This window comes from Ochotona princeps, chromosome 3, assembly GCF_030435755.1.
Source record: "Ochotona princeps isolate mOchPri1 chromosome 3, mOchPri1.hap1, whole genome shotgun sequence".
NCBI classification, from domain to species: domain Eukaryota; kingdom Metazoa; phylum Chordata; class Mammalia; order Lagomorpha; family Ochotonidae; genus Ochotona; species Ochotona princeps.
Window position 1 is genome coordinate 75,105,966 of NC_080834.1, and position 27,471 is coordinate 75,133,436.

The 27,471-nt window shown below is 40.6% G+C and overlaps 1 pseudogene; it reads right to left on the minus strand.

Annotated features, from left to right (window-relative positions):
* LOC131479861 (collagen alpha-1(XVIII) chain-like) overlaps nucleotides 1–11,234 on the minus strand; it is a 28,209-nt pseudogene extending 16,975 nt beyond the window's left edge.
* Nucleotides 11,235–27,471: the final 16,237 nt, after the last annotated feature.

The window sequence follows — 27,471 nt, forward strand, 5'->3', positions numbered from 1 at the left end:
TTGAAAGATCTCTTACTCTGTTTCTGCTTTCCTTTGTAGCTCTACTTTCAAATAAAAATAAATTGTTAAAAAGGAAAAGATTTTGTCCTATTAGTCCATCTTAGAAAAAAAAATATTTGAAGTTTTCAAGCTCAGGTAGCTCCCCTTTCTCTGTTTTAAACTGAGAAAATATTTGCCAAAATGGGAAATACCTATGTCACTCATCAGAATCACAAGGTTGCCAGCTGTGCTACTACTTTCCTATATGAGAGTTCAGATGCTGACACCAGAAACTCCAGCACAAGGAAACACAATGTCAACTACGTTCTCTATGCAAACTTAGATAGTCAAGGCCTACTTACATAGTCAGGATATGATATAAATCACACATTGACATTTATAAATTAAAACAACTTTGATTTATTGGTATAGGAAATGGCTTGCTTTGATTGTCAAGATTTTGTGAGCATTTCCATTAATAAGAAAACCAACTAGAGAACTCACCAGTAGTTCAGGGCTGGGAAGCAAATCCCACTTGTTTACTGTTAGCAAACAATGAAATATTTACAAATCACCTCATTGTGTTTGGTATCTGATTTTCATGTTGTGTGTTTCACAGCTATAACACATTTGTTCCATCAACAACATTAATATTTTTCATAACACATAAGACCTCTGCCAACAGATGGAATTCTAGTTGAATAGACCTCCTAAAATTTGTTCACATATGCAAAACAGGACTGGCTTTACCTCTTTTCTAGCTGCCTTTTCTATGGCTTGCTACTATTTCTCCTTATCAATCCCTAGCATGGTTACAGGTTAGAAAAGGAAAATGTCATTATAAAGTTGAAATGTATTTAACACGACAGCAAGATCTCATATATCCAAATTTGACAGGACATGACCATTCTTTTTCAGAAACAGCACTGGAAGATGGAGGATATAAATTGGGTGGACAGTAGTAACCGGTGATAACATCTGCTTCCAGACCTTCCATCTGAATCTTAAGGAATGACCCATCAATACATCCTTCCCCCTGGAAGTTAATGTGCAAATGATCTTGGAAGCTCCCGCTAAACTGAATTCTTATTGAGCTCATTCTCCAGAATTCCTAAAAAAAAAAATCTTATTCAATTATGAATGCTCTGCATTGAAAGCTATGTCTTTGGTTTGGTGTCACTTGCATGATGATTGACAACAGGGTATACTGAGCAATATTGCCTTTAGAACATATATTTTACTAAGCACTGGTGACCCTGGAACCACCAATGCAATCCAGGCTCTAAGAACTCTGGATTAGTCCTATGTGAAAAAAAGTGGAAACGTCTTCACAGGGTGATTTTTAAGCAGGCAACCCATTTAACCTACATCTATAAGCTTTTATGGATAAGCAAACCTTTCCATGCTACATAGAAAAACGCAGCCTTTCATATGCTTCTACAAGCAAAATATCTCCTGTTTTCATTTCAGCATTTGTTTACACAGTCAGCAAATCAAAGCCTATTATCCTCAGCCCACTTTCTATTAAACTTCGTAGAAGTTTCCATTGTTAAGATTCTGGTATATGTGATTTTAATATCTTGTGGCAGTTTGGGAGACAATTTTGGGCAAATGCATATTCTTTAAATCAGAAGAAAAAAATCTGCTGCTGTGCTTGGGTAATCCAGAGATTTCAAGAGCAGGAGAGAATGACCATAGTCATCGGGTGAGGATATGTCCTTGCATGTGTGATTGGGAACAATGCAAAGCAAGATGTTCAAGAACATTTTCTTTGGGATAAATCGAGGAAATGCTATTAAAGTCATTCTTCTAGAATTGAGCAACAGGAGCCCCTGGAGCACACAGAAGTCTTAACATGCCCAACTTTTACACCCTGGATCAAATAGGGTTCATAAACTCCCTGGATGAGAATCAGCTGAGCAGATAATGATATACCCAGATTTCTAGAACACCTCCTGAACAAAAAACAAAGGCATCTATTTTTCTCAGAATATAATACAAAGGGACACATTTTAAAAAGGTTCCTGGCCAAGCGCTATAGCGTAGTGGTTAAGGTCCTCGCCTTGCACAGGCCAGGATCCCATATGGTCGCTGATTCTAATCCCGGTAGCTCCACTTCCCATCCAGCTCCCTGCTTGTGGCCTGGGAAAGCAGTCAAGGATGGCCCAAAGCCTTGGGACCCTGCACCCGTGTGGGAGACCTGGAAGAGCTCCTGGTTCCTGGCTTCGGATTGGCTCAGCACCAGCCGTTGCTGTCACTTGGGGAGTGGACCATCGGAGGAAGATCTTCCTCTCTGTCTCTCCTCCTCTCTGTATATCTTCCTTTCCAATAAAAATAAATAAATCTTTTTAAGAAAAAAAAAGAGAGAGGGAGAATATATCCCATTCACTGATTCATTACATAAATGCTTACAACAGCTGGGGCTGAGCCAGCCTGAACTCAGAAGTCTAGAGCTCGACCCATGCCTCCCATGATCCTCCAGGTGGCTCAACCTACAATACCACAATATTTGTCCTATTCTCAGACAATTTTCAAAGGTAAAAAGACAAATGACCAACAAACACATAAAAAAATACTCTGCATCACTAGTCATAAGAAATACACAAGTCAATCCACAATCATCTTCCTCCAGAAAGAATGGTTAGTACCAAAAAAAAAAAAAAAGTCAACAAATGAATGTTGGCAAACATGTACAAAATGAAACACCAAAACACTGTTACTGGAAATGAAAATTAGTAAAGCTATTATGGAAAAAATATATATAGGGAATACTCGAGAATGTAAAAATAAATCTATCATTTGACCCTGCTGTCCCACCTCTGGAAAGATATCCAATGGAAATGACCTCAACATAAGAAAGAGATACATGGGGCCAGCACCATGCAATATAGTAGGCAAACACTCTGCCTGTGGTACCAGCATCTTAAATGGATGCCAGGTTGATTCCTGGATATTCTACTTCCAATTCAATTCCCTGCTAATGTGCCTGGGAAGGCAGTGCAGGACGGCACGTACTGGGATCCCATATGGACGCTGATTCTAATCCCACAGCAGCCCCACTTCCCATCCAGCTCTCTGCTTGTGGCCTAGGAAAGCAGTCAAGGATGGCCCAAAGCCTCGGGACCCTGCACCCACATGGGAGACCCGGAAGAGCTCCTGGCTCCTGGCTTTGGATTGGCTCATCTCCAGTCACTGCAGTCACTTGGGGAGTGAGCCATCAGATGGAAGATCTTCCTCTCTGTCTCTCCTCCTCTCTGTACATCTTCCTTTCCAACAAACATAAATAAATCTTTTTAAAAAAATGTTCCAGGGCTACTCTTACACACACTAAGATTAGAGACCACATATCTAATCTGGCTTTCTTATTTATACCATTATCTGCAGGCAGTTTATCATCTGACCATCTTGCCAAGTGGCTAGTATAATTGTGACTTATTCCTATGTAAATTGATGTCATTTTACTAAGGTTAGAGGAAAATGATAATACACATGGCTCAATCTCAGAATAATACATTCACAAGAATGAGGTTTGACAATCCAGAAATAATTTCAAAGTAATGAAACTTATTCACCTGCATTTCTGTAACTACGAGTTGCAAGACATCTATGGATTTCTTTGTAATAGCTCTGTTGTCTCCCTGCTACTTCTCTGTAGGCACATGGTGTTCAATTCTGAGAATACTTCATTCCCTAGTACCTTCATTGTCAGGTCTAATACGAGAGCTTTTCACCCTTTTATCTCACCAGCTTTCCTCAAAAGTCTGAATCACAAAATCCTAAATAATTGGCTTTGCAATGGAAGAATTCCCCCTTTGAAGTTGAAGGAGCAGAAGAACTTAAAAGCACACAAAGCCAGAACGCATTCTACCAAGCCTCAGGAAAAAAGAGTTTGGAAGCATGAACTGAAAAAAAAATTTTTCATCCCAACACATTTATAGATTTATATATCATGTTCTTATGACAAGAGCAAATTCCAGGGAGGCTAAACAGGGTGTCAGGATATGAAACTGTGACAAGTTCTTAAGCCCCGAGGGAGTTTGGCTTCATTTTGTAGAAGGGAGGCGGGAATAGGAATGAGAAGAAAATATATACAACCTTGAAGCTTCTTAACTCTATTCATAGTTTCTGGAACACATGGAAACTCCAAGCACATTCTTTGCATCTATAAAGAAAGTATTAAAAGATTATGGAATACATGTTTAATTTTTCCTAATATAATTAAAATAAAGAAAAGGAAATCTTATAGGGCTTCTGTCTAACCTAAAATCCACATACAGAAGGTGTGATTTCTAGGCAATGTTCAAAATATGATCAATGTCAAGGGCAGGTGGAAAGGTAAAGTGTAAAGCCTGAATGTGTATGAAAATAGTTAATTTATTATTTGTTTCTGCTTAGAATATCATTAATTTTAAATTGTTTTTAAAGGAAAAACACCTGTGTCCAAATCAATGTGTTGCTTATTTTTTTATAAATTATCTCTATTTCTAGTTAAAAATTTGCAGGTCATCTTAACCTTCTGCTGAAGACAAAATTGGCTTGTGACTGGTTAAATGAATGAGTTCAAGTGAAAATGAAATGAAATTCTTCCACAGTAAAGAAAAGTTCAAAGAATATGCTTTTTCCAAACCTGCCCTACAAATGATACTTAAAGATGTTCTCTTTTTTTTTCTGTCAGACAATTTTTTTCTTTTCTTTTTTTTATTTTATTGCATTTCATTTTATGACATTGTTTCATAGGCTCTGAAGTTCCCCCAACCCCTCCCCGTACCCTCCCCCCATGGTGGATTCCTCCACCTTATTGCAGTATTACAGTTCAAATCCCGTCTTGTTTCTTTCATTGCAAGCATGTACCATGCATAGAGTCCAGCATCTTATTGTCCAGACAAATTCAACAGTTTCTTGGGGAGACCATCTCTGGTCTAAACGCAGAGCTGGCAGAATATCATTCCGACCAATTAAAAACCATAACATAACATCAACAACTGTTTACAACATTATGGGGTTAATTGACATGGTATTGAGTGATTGATATGTTAGAAAATGCAGGTTCTTAACCACATCCTGTGACTTCTTCATTGACATTTCAATTTTAGTTTATACACAGAACTGGCTTCTATACACCTTAAAATGGCTATAGGATAGTATTCAGCTTTCTCATGTGTATTTTTATTTTGTATTTAGCAGTTTATTGTATTCAAGCATAATTTTTACTGAACTTGGCAGATTTTAGGACAGTCCAAACTGGCTTATAACTCTAACAAGGCATATGTCAACAGTTGAGGCACAGAACAGTTTTAGGAGGGGTGTGCAGAAAAATCTTCACTACCCTAGTGAGGAGTAACTTATTTTCGTGTCCTACCTAGCAAGAAATATGTGACTCCACGCTGACCATTTCCTGTCTGATTCTAAGCTTTCCTTGTTGTTCTCTCTTTATTCTAATTTTTATTGTTTCTTGTTTTTGTTTTGTTTTTTTTTGGGGGGGGGCTCTGGGGCGACCCTGATAGTCATTGCAGGAGAGGGTGGGGATCCAAAGTTGGAACTAAGTAAGGACCAGAGAAAGCTCCTCTCCCTAGTCCCAAAGGGAGTTTACTGTTCTTCTGTTTCTGTGGACTGCTCAGGGCTCCTGGCTGTTGTTCCTGTCATATTGGACGCTGCGGGGAGGGATTTGGACTTCTTCTATCCCATGTGGGAGATTCAAATGGGAGTGGTTGGCCTCAGAGTTGTTGGCCTCCGAAGGCACTCCAATTGCCGGTGGTCTCTTTGGCAGTTGGGATGTAGTCCTCGGTGCCCGTACTGATAGTCCTTGAAGAGGATCCAGGAGTCTCCAGGGTTGGGATACAAGCCTCCTCCTGTCCACTTGTCCCACTCTGGAATCCCCCTGCTCTGTGCATATGACCTCCTGATCAGAGGTTGTCAGGATTGCTCTTGATTCCCCCTGTATGTCTCTGTAGTTTTACTACTGTCTAATGCTGATTCGAGTCTGTTGTCTATAAGTTACTTGTTATGTTCTTGATAGGTTATGCTTTACATCTGCCTCACACATTCTAGGGAGATGGAAGATTTCTCTGCTCTCCCTCCCCATTACTGAGAAGCATAGGGTTTTTTTTAATTATTATTGCAAGTAAATTATATTTTTATTATATATTTTTTAATAATTATTTTGCATTATGTGACAGTTTCATAGGCTCTGGGAATCCCCCCCACCCCTTCCCACGCCCCTCCCCCCTGGTGGATTCCTCCACCTTGATGCAGTATTACAGTTCAAGTTCAATCAAGATTCTTTCCTTGCAAATGTATACTAAGCATAGAGTCCAGCTACTTATTGTCCAGATGGGTTGAACAGTTTCTTGGGGAGACCATTTCTGGTCTGAAGTTAGAGCTGGTAGAATATCATCACAGTCAATTAAGAGTCCCAATATAATATCAACGGCAATTTGCAATATTATGGAATTGACATGGTTTTGAGTAACCAGTATGTTAAAAAAAAAAAAAAGCAAGTCCTAACCACAACCTATGATTAGCTCATTGACATTTCAATTTTAGTTTATATACAGCACCAGCTGCTATATACCTTAAAATGGCTATAAGGTACCATTCAGTTATCTCGTGTCTATTTCATTTTAGTATTTAGCCATTTGTTGTGTTGAAGTATAATTTTGCTGATCTTGGCAGATTTTAGGATAATCGAAACTGGCTTGTAACTCTAACAAGATATTTGTCGACATTTAAGGTGCAGAACACATTTTTTTGGGGGGAGGGGTGTGCAGGAAAATCCTCAACACCATGGTGAGGAGTAACTAATCTTTGTGTCCCACCCAGCGAGGCATGAGCCAATCCACGCCAGCTCTTTCCTGTCAGATTTCAAGCTCTACTTTCTGTTGTTTGTCTATTTATTTTAGGTTTTTTTTTTAGTTTGTATGATTGTTTGTTTGCTGTGAGGGGTTTTCGAAGCGATCCTGATGGTCATTGCGAGGGAGGGTGGGGGTCCAGAGGTGGAGCCAGGCTCGGACCAGAGAAAGCTCTCCTCCCTGGTCCTGAAGGACATTTATTGTTCTTCTGTTTCTGCGGACCGCTCAGGGCTTCTGGTTGTCTTTCCGATGATGTTGGTTTCTGCACAGTAGTGTTTGGACTTCTTCCATCCCCTGCGGAAGCTCCGGTTGGGGGTGGGTGACCTCAGAGTACTCGGCCTCCGAGGGCATCCAATTCCCTGTAGCCTCCTTGGCAGTTGGGATATAGTCCTTGTTGCTCGTATTAATAGTTTGTGGTGAAGGTCTTGGAGTCTTCAAAGCATAGGGTTTTAAAAGTGCATTAGGTTTTATAGTTCTTTGCTGTAGATCATGAGCAGTCTGATTCACATTGATTGTTGGTTCTTTGATTACGTCACAACATCTTATTGCATGTGTTACAGGCTGTTAGGGGTTAGAATAATATTACAATTTACAGGCACTATTTTTCAGATTGACAGCATTACATTTAAAGATGTTCTCTTAACAGAGAAAAGAAATAGTGCCCACCAAAACCAAAGGCAAATGACAAGAACATCCCAGTAAAATAACAGAAGACTAAATCAGTGAACAACCCATTGCTAAAATGACACAACCAAATTACCACCTATTTATATTAATCCTGAATGTAAATGGCTTAAACTCATCAGTCAAACATCATAGATTAGTAGACTGGATTAAGAAACAAAACCCATCTATTTGTTGCCTACAGGAGACACATTTCACCAACAAAGATTAGTGGAAGCTGTATCTCACGGATTTTGATTTTTTTTATCTCTTCAAAACACTATCTTCTGATTAAATTCTTCAATGACTCATAGATTATACAGAAGCATTTTATTCAAGAAGGTTCTTGGTTTTCTTTTTCATTTCTTCAGCGACATATTAGTCATTCAGTAGCATGTTATTTCACTTCATGGTGCTGTTAATTTCTTTATTTTCTTCCTGTTGTTTGTTTTGTATCATGGCTTTTCATTTAAGAGATGTATAGTAACTGTGTAATGGAGACTATCATATCTAGCAGCATGTAACTTAACTTCATGGCATTGTAAATTTCTATTTTTCTTCCTGCTGTTTATTTTGTATCATGGCTTTTCATTTACAGGGCTGTATAGTAACCGTGTAATGGAGACTATCATATCCAGATGTGAGGATACAATGCAGCATGCATCTCTACTTCCAGACAAAGATGGACTCTCAGTGAAATTGTTTACTGTATCTTGACAATAGGTTGCTGGACTCTCTGCCATTTTCCATGCCTGCAATAATGGACATATGACTGTGTATGGGGAACTGTACTATGGTAATGATAGGTGAACTCAGTGAGGGGGTAGGGAATTGGGGAGGGGATAAGGGAAATCTCAGGGTCTATGGAACTGTATCATAAAATGATAATAAAATGAAGTATAAAAATAAATAAATAAATAAAAGGACATTTCTGATAAAAAATGAATGAGTTCAAGTCACAAGAGTAATATGTGGTTGAATGGAGGATTAAAAAACCTCTGCGCTCTAAAGTGTCCTTTGAACCACACATTTCTGTTAAAACTTGTTACAATGCCTTTCTTTGTAGACAAGGTACTGCAGACTGTAGTAGACTACATCCTGGAATCCTCACATGTGAGCTGTTTAGTGGGGATTGGAAATGTGTAAAGAGAACTTAGAACCCTTTACAACGGAATTGTATGAAGAGAACTTAGAACACTCTGAAGGTGCTACACCTTGGAGCCTGTATTACTTTCTGACCTGGTGGAAAACCTTCTAACCTGAAGGGAAATCTATTCTAGGTTCCATATGCTACTGAGCATGATGGGACCTCTGAGTCCAGGGGGCCCTCCAGGAGGCCATTTCAGGGACAAACCTGCCTCCTGCCCCCAGTACCATCTTGCTCAGCAGGAGGAAAGATATTTGCTCTCTGTTTCCCTTGTCCTGCTTTCCTCTGCTTTCCATAAATATTTCTCTTATTTAATTTAGATGCTTGGTCTTCCTCTCCATGCCCTTGGCTTTGTTTCCTGCATCCCTAAAGACCACAGCTTTTTCTGGCCCTCTCTCTCAAGGAAATAGCCCCAGCTGTCCCTTCATGACCTGGTATATCCATCTTGGCTTAGCTGCTTCCATTCATAGTTTCCACCAGCCTCTTGGGAGCCCATAGCTGTCTGTGGCTAGGCAATTGTCTCTGCTTTGGTTCAACACCCTCCCCACTCAGGGCCTCATCTCTGCTTCACCATCTTGGCTAATCCATCGAATCCTTCTCCACCTCCTCTAACCTGTGAAATTACTATGTACAATTTTATTACAGACTGCATCTTATACACCCAGTATGATCCTCACAGTGTGTGTGTGTGTGTGTGTGTGTGTGTAGAAAGAGACTGACAGACAAATCAATAAAGACATAACACAATAGAGAGAAAAATAGAGGGAGATTCTATCCACTGTTTCATCTTTTACATCTTCTATGTGTCCTCAGCACCTGGGATTTTGCCATACTGAAGCCAGGAGCCAGGAACTCCATCATGGTTTTCCACATGGGTGGCAGGAACTCAAATCCTTGAGCCATTTCTCTCTCTCTCTCTCTTTTCTTTCTTTCTTTTTTTTTTTTTTTTTTTTTTTTAGGTTTTTAAAAAATACACTCTTTGGCATCTTTAATTTCTTGAGGGTTACACGGTATGGGAGCCACACGGGCACCAGCCCCAGCCAAGGTGCAGGCTGCGGGGACCCCCTGCCTGCCCACTGCCTGCTGTCTTTGGCCTCTGCTGTGGCCCGCTAGTGTCCAGGTCTCCCAGACCCAACTTGGAGGAGGTCATGAAGCTGCAGAGGACGATGTAGGCGTTGTGGCAGCCAGCCGCCATCTGTTCCAGCAGCCGATTGCCCAGCAATGAGGAAGCCTGGCCCGTGGCCCCTGCCGCCTCTGTCCACCATGTCTCACAGTAGGCCTCGGTCAGCCTGTGCCCCCTGGGGTCTGAACCATGCCACAAGCTCTTCTGGGGCCAGGCTGGGTGCCGCAGGACGTCCCTGCTAAGAAGAAGATGCGGACCCCCGCTCTCAGCTGCCCGCAGGTGCCCAAGAACAGAGCCTCCTAGCTGGGGAACAGCTCCTCGTCCTTGAGATTGACGATGGACAGGCATGTGCGGTCGGAGCGGCGCACGATGCAGTACAGGTCTTGCAGGCCCGAGGACAGGAAGGCGTGGAAAGCTCCGGCCAGCCCCACTGCCCACGCCTGCTGGAAGCACTGGAAGTCCACCCCGATGATGCCACGCCTGCCGCCCGAGACGGGGCTGGTGAGCGCCACCAGGTGGAGACCGGCCGGAAGTCCTGGTGGATGTGGTCAGGCGAGGCCGTGGGGAGGGCTGGCTGTAGGTGTCTGTAGGAGCTTTGGCGAGGGGCTCCAGGTAGGGCCGGGGGTCTGGCAGGTGCCAGGAGTTGCCATTAGCAGATAACAGCATTAGAAGGGTAGAGTGTGCTTCTAAATCCACATCATGAAATAAATATTTACTTATTTTATATAAAGAAATACAATTACAAAAAAGGGAAGGGCAGAATTGCTGGAATTTCCCAGGAAGTTCTAGATTGAGTTGTGGGCTCCTGGCTTTCACTTGATTCAAATTTTGTCTGTTACATATGTGGGGACAGTGAATCAGTGGATGGAAGTTTGCTTTCTGTCTTATCTTCTAACAAAATTAAAATAAGAAAAAACTACTTCTTTCCACAGGAGTAACTTTGTTATTTTCACAGCATCACTGTCTGAAAAAGTCTTGAAATTTCAGTCCCTTGGCCTAAAGCCATTTGGATGTTTTCTTCCTTTTACATGACACTCTCCAGTGACGTTTTGCCAGCTTTAGTATGTCCGTATCAACTTCTGAATTGAAACGTGTGCTCAAAATCGTTTACTCAGGTGATCGAAAGTAAGGGAACTCAAATAGTAAGCACACAGATGTTACATTACTAAGCAATGATTGTCAATGTTGTTTAATATTTTAGAAACTTCAAAAAAGTACATTTTACAGTGTCACTCATATAGTGTTATAGTAATCCCTTTTGTCAAAGTTAAAAATCTGTGTTGGAAATGTCATATTCAAGATTCATGACAGCCCATTTTTTCTCACAGAGACTAATATTAATAGCAAACATATTGTCTGTCTGACATGGGATTGCTGGAAGACACTTTGGGAAAAATTACTTCTGTGTGATCAGAAATATACTGCTGGCTTTGTAATTTGGTTCTATAATTTTATCTTTATGCAGATCAGACATGGTTGTTTTGTCTTGACCATGACTACACAAAATTAGAGGGTTCTGAGACAAAATGCTTCTCATATTTACCAAGCAAGTGCCTGAGTGTGAATAGATTTCTTGATACTGATCATCAGCCACAGGAACACTGCTGGTGCAGCAGATGTGTAGTCTCGTTTGAATCAGATGTAAGCTTGAGAAATTGAGATAATCACCCTGGCTTGATAACATCTGAATGAGCTAACAATTGGAGGCCTGGGACTAAAGCAGCCAGAGTGTCTTGTGATGAACTTCCCCATGTAGCCAACATATCTCTTAAAGTTGATATTGCAACAGATAAAATAAAACCGACATGCACCCTAATTAAGTCAGCATATACCGTAAGAGTTTCATATGGCATGCAAAGGCCTATCCTTGTTTCTTGATAAACAGAAATAATTGGGGATGTAGAAAATGGTAGATTTGAAGTGAACTGATATATTACTTTTTTCAAGGCAGTACTTCTGACTAGCATTATAAAAAGTCAAAAGAAGCATTTCTGAGTTAGTTGTTTTGTTCTCATGTTCTCCTTCCTATTGTTGCAATGGTACACAGCTCTTTGGTGGCAGAAATAGCCCTTACCTGCCGCTTGGCTTGTGATCTTTGTGTGATAATAGTGGTGCTCATATCTGGCTGTACAGCTCAATACCTGACAGCTGAAAATGCAAAACAAATCATTGTTTTCATTCAGTTGGTTTGAAAGGGAAACTAGACATCCTTGGTGTTATTTAACCTGCATTTATTTGTTTGAGAAAGAGTGAGTAAGAGAGTTCCTTTATCTACGGTGTCACTCCCAAATGTCTGGATCCAGGAACAAGCAATATTGTTGGCAGAAAACAATTACTTAAACCTTCACCACTGCCTCCCAGGGTCTACATCAGCATGAAGCAAGAATCAGAGGTTCAAGTCAGGAATCTAACCCAAGTACCCCAGTGGCTGAATGCTGTACCTTAACCACTAAGATAAATACTCAGTTCACCACTGATACTTTTATAATCCCATCAGGTGATTCTTTTTTTTTAAATTATTTTTTAATAATCTTACTTAGTTGATTAGGGAACAAAGTGTCAAGGGCTACAGGGTGAAAGTGGGTAATACCATTGTTTCCACATCAATATCATTTTACCCTGTATCTGGGGTCAAGGAAAAAAACAAAGGGAAAAGCCCCACCCAACCTCCCACCCATCCCAGATCCCCAATGGGAGGCACACTCTGAGGGTCCTGCTCATACAGTTTTGATAGTTCATCAGTTCTGGATTGCTGCCAATCTCTCAGTTCCAATCGCAATGAATCCTATTCAGAATCCACTGGCTGACAGTCTCTTCATGGTTGGGGTTTTAAGATCAGCAGTTCAGTTGGAGGGATCTCCAAAGAAACTTCATCTGAGATGATCCCAGGCCTGATTCTTGCGCAAGTTTGCTAGTACAGAGTCCGACACCGTCCGTCACACCAATCAGCTTATGCTCATGCTGGTCGTTGGGATTGCTGGGTTCGTTCTGTTTCCAGCCCTGTCTTCCTCGTGAACCAATGGGTGTGGTAGTCCAGTTCGATCCTGCCCACTTCATACTCGGTCCTCATGCAAACCGGTTGGAGCTGCAGCCTAGTTGGGGTGACTCCCCATAACCCCCACCAGTTCTGCCCCCTACCCTGGTTCCCATGGTTGCCAGTACACACCGCAGGCTTGTCAAGTCTGTCCCACATCCTGTTTAGCTCTCGCACATGTCGATAACACATAGCCAATGATTAATCATAGTTTCAACATATTTTGTTAAAATATGACTATTCAAAATGTACATGGAAAATGGAATTTAAAAGTTATGCTTATTCTGGTACAAAAAAAATGAAATCCATACTTAATATATGAGTTACAACAGCTCATGTTTATGTTACACCAGGTGGTGAACATGAATTCAATGAGAATCTAAGCCAAAATGTTAATAATTAAGCATACATATGAATGCCATTTGTTTATTATAGCATGCTGAACAAACGTGAAGTATTTTATCATCAACAAATTGATACTGGAGAGTTTCATTGCTAATATTTCTGAAATGAGTAGTCATTTCCCTTAAGAAATTATAACATAACGCTTAACTACATAAATAGAAAGTCATTTGTTTCTCACAATGTGTCTTAGGAATAGCAACAGTAATTGCAGTCACCTTATAGGCAAGACAACTCTATAGGTTTCAGAATAGCCAGGGGTTAATGACCAGCACCAATAATGAATCCAGTTAAAAGCCAAGTTGCCTGCTCCAAGTTTTATGCACTCTGGCATCAAGAGAAGCAAATGAGCCAGATAACCAAAAGTCACTTCTGAAACTCAAGTACAGCCGAGAAGCCCCCTTTCACATATTCCAGGCTAAACTAAAATGATAACCAAAATTCAAGCCTTATTTTCGTTTAACAAACTTAATTCTGTAATGAGAGACCACTGAAATGGGAAAATGTTGGCCCAAATGACACAAATGAGTGCCTAAAGCCCTTGGATTCATTAAAGACAAGTGACAGGGAAGGAGCCCCTGCACCTGTAGGATCCAGAAAAGCAAACCAAACTTGGTAAGCAGTACTGCTGTCTGCATGGTTATCATACATAAGAAGTTTGGAATCGGAGTTACTAGCACCTTACAGACAAACATACTACCCCCTGGTCAACTGTAAAATGTCAACATTTAAAAATGTCAACATTTTTAAAAGTGTTGTCATGTACATGGTTTCATGTGAGTTCTATGAAAACATAAGAAAAATAGGTCTTGTCCAAGTTTTGGAAATGAAGATTTGAAACACAGAGAAGCTAAAGGCCCTGTATAAAAGTACACACAGCAAAAGAATCAGAGCTGGGACAAGGGCCTTAAAACCCTACCTCTTCCTGAAGTGTGGTCTCCACCGTACCCTTGTTGGGCTATGACTCACATTTTAGAGTGATTTTACAGGATTCATTTTAAAAAGCAGCAAGAACTTCTGATTAATCAAGGCTAAAAGTTGAATTTATTAACAGATTTATAGAAAAACTGCTATCACAAGCATTGCATGAATTACATTGTCAACCCACCACCTGTCACATGGTTTCAGTCCTCTTTCTTTAATAGGCTAAACACTCATGTTCCCCAAATAACTCATTAGCCCCCTTTACCTAAATCTCATGGTTTGTGTGAGGTTGCTGATTTAAAACAACAATTTGAGGGTTGGATTTGGCTGTTTTTGTTTTACCTTAGTATTTGGGTGCATTGCATTTATGGTTTGAGTTCCAAAGAAATGCATACACAGACAGCACCTTCCTTCTCTAAGACCTCTAGAGCCTGCAAGAGGTGATGACTTTTTCTTTTTCTTTTTTCTTTTCTTTCAATTTCTCTCCTGAATTTCTTTTGTTGTTGATATTCAGGCTTCCATCAGCTCATTTGGCTCATTAGAATGGCTTTATTCCTGTGTTTGTGCATCTGACAAATGAATCTTGATCTAGTTTAAGAGCTGACTATATTTGCATACAACTGAGATAACTTCCATTAGCTTCACATTTACTACAGGAACAAGAAACGTAGCCCAAATTAGACTTCTTTAGACCCCCGAGGCAAATCAACAATGATGTACCAGTGATATGAGTGCCTTATTTCTTTCTCCTTTTTTTTATTTGTTTCTTTTATGATTCCATGATACAGCTCCAAGATTCCTCCCTCCCCCAAACCCTGACCCCACTAATTTGCTCCATGTCATTACAATAGTATAATCTCTCACAATCAGTCATAAGTCCATCATTCTGCTATTTCAGTGTATCCTGACATCATAGCTATGGACAATGGCAGAGAGCCAGCATCCTATGTCAAGATATATTCCACAGTTTTATTGGGAGTCCATTTTTGATTTGGAAATAGAAATGCATGCTGCATTTTATCTTCACATGTACATGTGATAGTCTCTACCACACAGTTACTATATATCCCCTTAAAAGAAAAACCATAAAATAAAATGAACAGAGAGAAAAATAAAAAAATTTATAGCAACATGGAGTTAAATGACCTGCTACTGAATGACCAATGTGTCACTGAAGAAATGAAAAAGAAAATGAAAGACCTTCCTGAAGCAAATGATGCCACTGTGTGACCTATGAGTCAGTGAAGAAATAAGAAAACAAAAAACTGTTCTTGAATGAATGAAAATAAAAATATAAGACCCCCTGAGATATTGCAAAAACAGTACTGAAAGGGCTATTGATCTATTATTTTGCATGAAGAACATTTTTCAAAAGAACACATTCAAATGGCGAACAGACATATGAAAAATGCTCAGGCTTCCTAGCTGTCAGGGAAACAAATGAAAAACTACATTGAGGTTCCATCAAACCCCACTAAGACTGACTTACATAAAAAACTCTACTAATAACACCTGCTGGCATGGATGTGGGGGAAAAGTACCTTCCTTCACTGTTACTGGGAGCATAGGTTAGTGCAACTACTATGGAAGTCAGTACATAGAGTGATGAGAGAACTGAAAATTGTCCTGCCATAAGACCCGGCTATTTCACATCTGGGAATATATCCGAAGGAAATGAATTCTGCATATGAGAAAGTGATCTATAATCCTATATTTGCAGCAGCAAAATCTACAATAGCCCATCAAAAGAGGAATGGATAAAGAAACTGTGGAAATCAAAATGGCAGAATAGGGTAAGTGCACGTTTAAACAAATGGAGAAGTATTAGCTAGTGTGAAGCACATTCCAGGAAATAAGAGAGGACAGAACAACAGCAGAGGGGTTCTCGGACTGACAGAAAAAGGAAAACAGCGGACACAACGGTGTGGTGTTGCAGTGACTGATACCCCAGCGGCATTCAGCAAAGGATGATCTGAACTCCACCGACAGCCGGAACTCCACCAGCAACCAGGTGGGAAGGGATATTTACTGGGAGCTCCAGAGGTGAACCCAAAGAACGGCTTGTCCTACTGGTCTATTTGATTTGACCAGGCTCAGAGACAGAGCGGCAGGTCCCAGATGGGAAGTGTGGTAACAGGGTGGATTTCATAGCCCAGTCTGCCTCCTAGAGCTGAATTAGGCACAGTTTTGCTTAAGGAGGCAAGGGTTATGGGGCAGGACTGCGCATGCACTGAGCTGGGAGTGAACTTATTTCTGACTCAGTGAACAGAAAAATGTGGCATCCTGCAGGTTCCACCCAAGACAGGTCTGGGCAGCCCTCAGACCCAACGGCCAGCAGATCAAGAACTCTAGTAGTGGCACATCAGATGCCATTCTTTATAATGTGGCACATAATTTAAGACTGCAGAGGACAACAGTGAGCTGCACATGTGCTGAGCTGGGAGCAAACTCACTGAACTCAGTGTCTTGCACTGGTACCACAGTAAAATAACACCAACTGTGGCATCATACGGGTCAAAACAGGTCTGTGTGGCATCCAGACCTAACATCCAACGGGTTCCGACAAGATCACTGCCACCAACAACCTGTCTATATAGGACGCCTGGTGTGTCTCTAATCCTGGGACTTACTCCAACCAAAAGTGGGAGAAAGGTTGTACAGTGCAGCCACAGCATGATATCACATGAGGTGGAGAGTGGTGAGCCAGGAGCTGGGGCTAAGGAGACTATGGTCAAAATCTAACATAAGAACCCAAACCTGGAATTCGCTGGAGGTTGTGGCACAACTGCCTGAAAGCAAAGAGCTGTGTACCAACTGCAATAAGTAAAATCAAACTGTAGACCTGTGGACGATACAGCTTAGAAACCTGCCCCAAGGAGAAGAATCTGCTAACCAGAAGTACAATGACCAAGAGCAAAAGAAGAGACAAAGGTACAATGAATATTACTGAAAACTCCCCTGTAAAGGAGCAAAACCCTTTGCCAACCCTTTGTCAACTGAGGAAGCCATCGAGAAAATGGGGGATACAGAATTCAAAACACTTGTTATAAAGCATCTTATCAACAATGAGAAGCACAAAAGTTCAAAGAATTTAAGGAAGCAATAAAGCAAATCAAGGCTGATATATCAGAAATGAACACTACAGTGGAGCAAACTAAAAGTACAATGGAGAGTCTCCAAAATAGAATGGTGCCAGGGTCCGTGCAGTAGGTGTGAATGACACAAAGGTGTGAAGAGAACAGCTCCCTGCATGGCAGGGCCCAGGGAGCTTCCAGCTGTTTGGCAGGGCCCGGCGGATTTCTCTCTGACCACCTTGATGCAGTCTCACCACCCTTTTGCATGGACACTCAAGCACCCCACTAAGAATCCTGTAATCTATTGAGGCATTGTTTGCCCCTGTGAGATGGCTTTGGCAAATAATATCAGCTTGAGAGTTAATGTTACTGATAATGTCTTGGTGAGTGGGCCTTTAACTGCACACAGGAGTACAATCAAGCCCATGCTGTTTCCAGACACCTTATTGTGTACCTACCCATTGCCATAAAATCTGGCCTGGACATTTAGCATGCTTTCTGGGAAATGGCTTGATAAGAATTTTACAAACTAATGGAAATGATGGGAGTATGGGTTAAAACTGCCATGACAAAAAATATAGCTACTGGGACCCTAAAAGCTATCTTGTTACTGGGACCCTAAAAGTTATCTTGTTACTGTGACCCTAAAGGCTATCGTGTTACTGGGACCCTAAAGGCTATCCTGCTAAGGCAAAAAATATAGTTACTGTGACCTTAAGGGTTAGCCTGTCCTTGCAACTCTTTAGAACATAGAAAATGTAGTTGCTTCAGCTGCTTTCATAATTTCTAACTAGAGGAAATATAGGCTGATTTCACTAACATCACAAAGATATACTTTTGATTATTGTTTGATCACTTATGAGGTTGTAGAACCTGCAGTTGTAGAGGAACTTAATGTTTGAAACCTTTTGTCTCAGATCTTTGTTTTTTTTTCTCTTTTGATGTATTCCTCACATTTAGTGATGGTTAAGTTGTAGAATAAGAATTGTAGCAAGAATGTATTACTGAATAAGATGTGTTGCCTACTGAGAAATTCTTGGCTGCAATGTTGGAATGGATAATGCCCTGTCTTAAGGTGAAACAATTTGTAGAATTATCTTTGGAAACACTCACTTGTCCATTGTAGAATTGAAACTTATATGGAGTAAACTTGGCTCATTGCTAATTACAATTCTTTCCGCCGTTATAACTCTTGCTTTACTTGTTCAGATAACAAACTGTGTGAGCTTGCTGACCTAATGGCCTTTAGTGCCAATGGCCCGTAATCCCCATACACCAAGACCCCGGACTTACTAACCCATACATAATTCAAGGTAGGGGCCTGGTTGTCACAGGTGGCGCCAAGGTTAGAGCCCAGACCTGAGGAGAGCGGATGAAGACTGGCAAACCAAGATAAGCAAGGAATGTGGGACCCTTCCTCAATCATTTCTCAAGAAGTTGTAAATTGTGCCCCCCTGAAGCTATGTCAAAATGCCCCTAAAAGAAAACTTTGTACTGCTTCTGTATAAATAAAGCGGACAACTTTCTTGCAAGGTCCACAATCATCAAGGAATCCTAGTGGTCCGTCTCTCCTTTCTTTCTCTCTTCTTCTTTCTACGCCTATCTCACGCACCCTTCCCGAGCTCCGAACTCTCGGCTGGAGCTGGACTCCGGCAGAATGGAGGCAGAAGAAAGATTCTGAAAATTAGAAGATATTTCTAGTCACCAGGGAAAAACAAACAAAAGCTGGAAACAGAGCAGGATCAGGCCAAAAAAAGATTCAAGAATTCAAGAGGCCAAATATAAGAGTTATGGGAGTCCCAGAAGGTGCAGAAAGAGAAGCTGAGTTTCCAAATGTATTTAATGAAATAATAAAGGAAAATGTCCTTAATCTAGAGAAAGACTTGGGAAACAACATCCAGGAGGGGCACAGAACTCCCAACAGGTTTGACCAAAAGTGATTTTCACCAAGACACATGATCATCAAGCTCTCTTCAATCGAACATAAGGAAAAGATCCTTAAATGTGCATGTGAAAAAAATCAACTGACATATAAAGGAATGCCAATTAAACTCACAGGAGATCTCTCACAGGAAACTCTACAGGCAAGAAGAGAATGGAGTGACATATTCCAGATTCTAAAAGAAAAAAATTGTCGGCCTAGGATAACACATCCAGCAAAACTTTTTTTTTTTTGTCTTTGAAAATGAAATAAAATTCTTCCAAAGTCAAGAAAAGTTAAAAGAATTTGCCTCTTCCAAACCTGCCCTACAAAGGATACTTCAACATGTTCTCTTCACAGAGAAGAGGAATAGCACCTACCAAAACCAAAGGCAAATGGGAAGAACATCCCACTAAAATGACAACAGAAGACTAAACCAATCAACAACCCATTCCTAAAATGACAGGACCAAAGTACCACCCATGTATATTAAACTCTGAATTTAAATGGCTTCAGCTCAATCAAATGTCATAGATTAGTAGACTGGATTAAAAAAAACAAAACCCATCTGTTTATTGTCTAGAGGAGACACCAACAAAAATCAGTGGAAATTATATCTCACGGGTTTTGTTGTTTTCTGTTAGTTCCATCTCTTAAAAACACTTTCTCCTGATTAAATCATTCAATGACTCCTAGATCATGCAGTAGCATCATTTTCTGCAAGAAGGTGCTTGATTTTCATTTCTTCAGCTACACGTTAGTCATTTAGTAGCATGTTATTTAACTTCATGGTGTTGTTAATTTCTTTTTCCTCCCTGATGTTGATTTTGTTTTGTGGTTTTTCATTTAAGGGGATGTATAGTAGCTGTGCAATGGAGACTGTCATATCTAGTAACATGTCATTTAACTTCATGGCATGGTAAATTTCTATCTTTCTTTCTACTGTTGATTTTGTATTATGACTTTTCATTTGAGGGGATGTACAGTAGCTGTGAAATGGAGACTAGCATCCAGATGTGAGGACACAATGTAGTATGCATTTCTACTTTCAGACAAAGATGGACTTACAATGAAACTGTTCACTATATCTTGACAATAGGATGCTGGACTCTCTGCCATTGTCCATGCCCGCAATGATGGACATATGACTGTGTATGAAGAACTATGTGTTAGTAATGATATAGAGGAACTAGGTTATGGGGGAGGGAATTGGGGAGGGGATAAGGGAAATGCCAGGAGCCTTTTGAATTGTATCATAAGAAGATAATAATAACAAAATGTAAAAAAATATTTATTTATTTATTTATTTGAAAGAGTTATGTCACAAAGAGAGCATGACAAAGACACTTATCTTCCATCCTGTGATTCACTGCTCAGATTCCCTAAATGCCGAAAGCGATAGAGTGTTGGAGCCAAGATCCAGGAGCACTTTCCATGTCTCCCAAAAGGGTGTAAGGATCCAAGCACTCAGCTCACCCTCTCCTGCTTTTCCAGGGAGATTAGCAGGGAACTGTATCACAAGTGGAACAGCCAGGACACAAACTGGCACCCATTTGGGATGCTGGTATTTTAGATAGAGGCTTAATTCGCTATGCCACAACGCCAGCACCAAAGAAACATTATTTCAAAATTAAAATATATCTGAACTTTAAACCCTAAGTTTGTTTTATTTTCTCCAAACTGAATTGGTCAAACGTGGAGCAAAAAGGAATAAGGCATTGTAACTTTTGATTTGAGTCAGACAATATGTTGGCTATTTTACAATGATTTTATCTGCCAATCTAGAAGCAATCACACTTTTAGAAGCAGATTCCTGTAATTTGCCTTTGTATAAAATGTCACCAATGCATTAAATACTTTGGAAACAGCCTTTGTAAATCAATCTGCACTTATTACATTTATTTAAATGCTAGCATTAGAATTCCATGCCGAGATTTAATTTGGATTTAAAATAGCTCCCTCCATGCTGAACATTTCCAGGGGTGGAGAGGCTCATTCCCAATTATTTTCCTGCTGTCAGTAGCACACGTGTTTAAGGACTGACTTACCTTCTAGCTACAGGTTGTCTGAAGTCTTCTCTGTTCGGCGTATGGACATGTTTTTCCTGAGGCTATGTAATAGAAAATAAAAGAGGAAGTCTGTAGAACCATGCCAAATGAAAAGTGAAATCTTTTATTGTTCATGTCAAAGGTAGTATAAACTTGATCTAAATATTGATTGCCTTTTTGGGTCAGACATGCAGACACAGAAGTCCCTCAAATTCACCCAGAGTTTGCAGGCTGGAGGGAAATTCCATCATATTCTGTACCACACGTTGGTTTCTAGAGCAGAACTGGTGTCTGATCATCAGATATAATCAATGTTCACCATGATGAATCATGGGGTACAATCTCTGCTGCATGTCTTCATGTAAATCTTTTTTCTGAATTTAGTCCTTTTTACCTCACTGAAAACCTATGCTGACACATATCCCTGAAAAACTATTCTAAACCTCTTACAGCTACAGGCTAAATAAGAATGGAAACCCAGTGACATTTACTCTCGTGCAGTTTCAAGACTGACACCACTTGCCACTAACTGATGGTGCTTATGGCAATTCAGATATACAGTTCTCCATCAACAGAAGAAGTGTTTTGGAGCAGGTAATCATTGTCCTACCATTGGCCCTATGTTATGTCTGCATTATTGAGTAGCACAGCAAGTCTAGTGGAAAAAATTGGGAGCTATAATTAGGGATCCTGGATTTCAGGATGTGTTCCATCGTGACATCAAGACATTGCCTTTGATTTTCAAGTTTCAGTTTTTGCATCTGCAAAACAGTGATGAGCAACTGTGTTTTCAAACCTGAATACAGTAAGTTTATGACTAACACATCTCAATGAAAAATTTATAGTTCAGCATAATGACAAAATAACACATAAAGAGAAGAAAATGGGCAGAAATAATCAACATGATAAGCAGAAGAGTGAGGCCAGTACAAGGGTTCAACTTGCTATTCCTCCTGCTACTGTAAGTGCCAGCATCCCATATGGGTGATGGTTTGTGTCCTGGCCACTTACTTCTGACCCAGCTCCGTTTATGCCCTGGGAAAACAGTGGAGAATGGCTCAAAACCTTGCCCCCCGCTCACCGATGTGGGAGACCCAGAAGAGGCTCCTGGCTCCTAGCTTCAGATCAGCTCTGCTCTGGCCATTGTGGCCACTTAAGGAGTGAATCAGTATTTATTTGAAAGGCAGAATTATACACACACACACACACACACACACACACACATACACCCCTGAAGAGAAAGAAAGAGACAGATAAACAGAGAGAAAGAGACAGACAGAGAGAGACAGAGAGCGAGCGAGCTTCCACCAGCTGGTTCACTCCCCAGATGGCTGCAAAGACCAGGCCTGGGCCAGGTTTTGACCAGGAAGCAGTAATTCCATCTCAGTCTCTTGCATGAGTGACAGGAACCCAAGCATTTGGGTCATCTTCTGCCATCACAGGTGCACTGTCCAGAGTTGGATCTTAAGTGGAGCAGCTAGAACTCATTGATGCAAGTGTGAGCTGCCAATATCCAAGTTGAAAGCTTAACTGGCTATCGAAAAGGTAAATACTTTTCCCTGCTTTCTCTCTCTAACTGTTGTGTAAATCATGCCCTCCCCTTAATATTTTTATTTTCCATCTTGTCCTAGCAAACCCCCAGTTATTTAAGAACTTGCAAACTGAGTCCATGAAATTAAGTGTCTCCATCGTCTGGCAATGGAAATGAATTGCTCTGTGTGGTCTTCAAACTATCTTATTGTTAGAAGTAGATGCTCCTAGCTTGGATGCTGTAATTTTACTAATCCTAAATTCTAGGTCTGTTTTCCTAACTTCACTTTCTTTTTTTCACTAATTCCCATTTTGCCTCAATTCATGTTTGGTTTCTGCCTTAGAACCTGTTCCTCAGTCTTAGCTGATCACCTACTTAAAATCTCAGGTTCCCAAGAATTGAAGTCATCAGCGCTTGAATATACTGCCTGAAAGCAAATGGATATGTTTATGTTGAATATGATTAATTTTTTCAAACCTAAACATGCAGAATCTCAATATGTCACTTTTGTTTCAAAAGTTATAGATTCCAGTAAGTTCGTACAACTTCAAATTTGTCCTTTTGGAAACATCATTTGACATCACTAATGTTTGCTTCGGCAGAGTCAAAGGAACAAAGATGATACATTGCAGAATCAGCCACAGGGACTGTTCAGTTAGGAGCTGTGGGAAACTTCCTGCCACAATCTCCAAAGGCATTCTCTGGGGAAAGTCCCTCTTAACATCTTTGTAGCTGCTAGAAAGATGTTCAGAGAAGTCAATTATATATAATTTATTTATATAATTATCAATTTAAAAGCCTGCATCTGCTTATCTTATTTATTTGAAAGGTGAAGATCTCTTTTATCTACTGGTTCACTCCGTAAGCGATCACAACAACTGAGATTGGGAGAGATTGAAGCCAGTAGCCGGTAACTCAACCTAGGTCCCTCATCTGGGTGGCAAGCACAAAAGAACTTGAGCTATCACCTGCATCACCTAGGATGCTCATTACTAGGAAGCTGGAAATGGAAGCACAGAGCTGGAACTTGAATTCAGGCACTTGAATATGGAATGTGGACATATCAAGTGTCTTCCTAGTCAGTACACCCACCACCTGCCCATTATGAAATTTTAGATTAAAGGAACAGTATATACTGACGATGAAAGAGGAAGTGATGAACTTTCCTGACCATCAGACACCCGCGACCACTGAATGATGAGGCGGACAGTGTTCAACAGCAAGAACCACTGGAGACAGTCTGATCGAGCATGTCTATTTGTTGTAAAGCAATCACAAACTTATGCAGACTAAGAGGGAAGGCAGAAAGGCGTCTCCCAACAGTGTTCCCACTCTAACAACTGCACTGTAATTGGTTAGAAGGCATGTCTATCTCTCTGAACCCTCCAATCATGTCACAGGTCACACACAACACGCACAACTGTCAGGCATGCCACAGGTTACGTTTACCACACGTGGCTGGTATGCAGGCTGTGATTCAACACATAGGCTGGCAGGTAACGTGGACTGCACCGGACTTTTCAGAATTGCTTATCAAGGAAGTCCCAGCACAGCTCCACCAAGGAGAGAGAAATGCAACTGTGGCACAGCCACCACTCTCTCTGGTATGGCCAGTGATGGAGCCAGTTTGAGGTGTCGGTATGCCAAGATCATTGTCAGGGGGTTCCCCCAGGGACGTGGTGTGCTGCATCCTCATGACCCTCCACAGGCCGAGCAGGCAGAGATGCTGGGGCAATCCCCCACAGAACATTCTCAATAGGACAAGTTTGAATGGATGAAGAACACACGACTTGAGATTCGAATTTGGTGGATCTTCAACTGAAGTATAAGTGTGTTTATGTGAAGCATAAATTTACTAATGTAATGATTATTTGCTGATACATGACTGTGAAACTATTTTTGACATGAAATTCTGTTTTTAATACATTACTGATATTTAAGAAATCATGAGTCTTGCCATTTAAAACATCTTGCAAAAGAGAATAGGGAAAAGCATTCATATATGACAGGTCATAAAATAAAATAAATTTGATTGTAACACATATAACTAGAAATATAGAGGGTGTATAAATGTTGAAGAAAAAATTTAAATGGTACTGTAAGGTACCAATGAAAACTTCAACATGTAGCAAGGCATATCTTGGTCTAGGATAAAAAACCTTATATAAAAAATGCCAATTCTCCGCATAGAGAGTAATATCTTTACTACCCTCACAAACCTAAAAAAATTCTAATAACATTTTTGGGGTAGGATAGCATTTATGGGGTAGTGGTGACTAAAATACTCAATCTTAAATTTGAATGAAAATTAAACATGTAAAGATACACAGAAAAGGGCCCAGTGCCGTGGCCTAGCCGCTAAAGTCCTCACCTTGAATGCCCCAGGATCCCATATGGGCGCCGGTTCTAATCCCAGCAGCTCCACTTCCCATCCAGCTCTCTGCTTGTGGCCTGGGAAAGCAGTTGAGGATGGTCCAATGCATTGGGACCCTGCACCCATGTGGGAGACCTGGAGGAGGTTCCTGGTTCCCGGCTTCGGATCGGCACAGCACCAGCTGTTGCGGCTCACTTGGGGAGTGAATCATCGGACGGAAGATCTTCCTCTCTGTCTCTCCTCCTCTCTGTATATCTGACTTTGTAATAAACTGAATAAATCTTTTAAAATAAAAGATACACAGAAAAAAGCCTGAAAAAAATCAAATTACCAACTAATCTAAACAAAACAACATTCATCAGGTAGAAGAAGAGATGGAACAATTTTTAAAAACAATGAAATTTTGTTTGCTTTTGAAAACTAGGCTCCATCCAAAAATAAACTTAATATACAATGAAGGTGGCCTTGCAGATCAGCAGGGAAAGGATTCAATGAATAATTCTAGAATAAGCTGTCCTACCTGGAAACACACACACACACACACACAGCTACATTTCTAATTCACTTAGTTTTTAAAGCATTGTTAATTGAATGAGTTACTGAAGAGCAAGTTCTAACTGGTTCACTCTCTTATGGGCACAACTGCCAGACCCAGGCCAGGCTGAAGCCAGGAGCCAAAAACTTCTTTTAGGCTTCTCATGTGGGTAGCAGAATTCTAACTAGGGGGACCGTCTTCTGTTGCCTTCTTAGGCATGTTAGCAGTGGGCTCGATACAAAGTGGAGCAGCCAGGACTCAGTGGTGCTCAAACGAGATGCTAGCATCGCAGCCTGTGGCTTAACTCACTGCTCCACTCCCTCGGACCATTCTTATTTAAGCTTACAGCAGAATAAATATGAGATGGGTCAAAAATGTTTAACTGTAATTGTCAACGTATTATAAGAAAGCAAAGTAAACTTGCTTTGGATTTTTGCATGAGAAAATTTTCTACATGTGTAATTGCAAAGGATGGCACATGGATATTAAAATAAACTTCATCCCCTCAAAAAAAACCCTACAAACATGACTCAAAAATTCTGAAATGTAAATAAAACTAAAAATTATGAGAATATACTAATACACAATAAATAAAAAGATAATTTCATTAATTTAAAAATAGCTCACAGGCCCAGTGCAGTAGCCTAGTGGCTAAAGTCCTCACCTTGCATGTGCCGGGATCCTAAATGGGCACCGGTTCTAATCCTGGTGGTCCCGCTTTCCATCCAGTTCCCTGCTTGTGGCCTGTGAATGCAGTCGAAGACGGCCCAAAGCGCTGGGTTCCTGCACCTGTGTGGGAGACCCAGAAGAGGCTCCCAGCTCCTGTCTTCAGATCAGCTCAGCTCTGGCTGTTGTGGTCACTTCGGGAATGAATTAGTGGACAGAAGATCTTCCTCTTTGTCTTTCTGACTTTCCAATAAAAACAAATAAATCTTTTTTTTAAAAGCTCATATTAATCAGTAACAAATATACCTGCCACCAAATAAAAGATCACATAATGCTCAAACTGAAAAATTCAAGTAACTTTTTAAAATCAGATACTCATTGGCATTCATGATATAAGAATGGTACATTACGAGCCAGCAAAGTGGTGGAGGAGGATAAGCCTTGGCGGTCCATGGCATTTGAGTCCTGGCTGCTCCGATTTTGATCCAGCTCCCTGCTCACGGCCTGGGAAAGCAGCAGAAAGCATGGTCCAAGTGCCTACTTCCCTACACCCATGTGGGAAACCCGGAGGAAGAGACTGGCTCCTGGCTTCAGAACAGCCTACCTCTGGCCATTGCACTTTCTCTCTGCGGAGAGAGCTCACTCTCTGTCTTTCCTTCTCTTTCTGCAGTAGCTCTTCCTTAACAAATGAATTATTTCCAAAAATGCTTTCAAAATGTTTCACAAAGTATTTAAGAAAATAAATGTGCACAGAATATTAACACTTTTCACCTACTCGGCCTACTAAAAAATGCTGGATAATTGATTGTGTAGGTAAAGTGCAAGAAAACAAGCACTTGAATTCAGGCATATGAATATGGGATGTGGACATAACACACTGCTAGAGCAGTGCATGTTAATAAGTTTATTATGAAGTGCTATTAGGCAACATCTATTAATAATATCCCGTGAGCCAGCAACTCATCTGTTGTGACTTATTTGACATGTATAATTATACATGTGTGCAATGAATATGTTTACAATGACTTTCAATCTTATGTGCATGTCAATCCTGAAAGATAAAACAAAATCTAAATGTCCATCAAGAAGGGAACGGTCGAAGGCACTTATTGTGGTTAAGTCACTGCTTTGGATATTTTTTCCCATACAGGAGCGCAGGTCTGATGTTTGACTATACCACTTCTAATCCATTTCCCTGCATA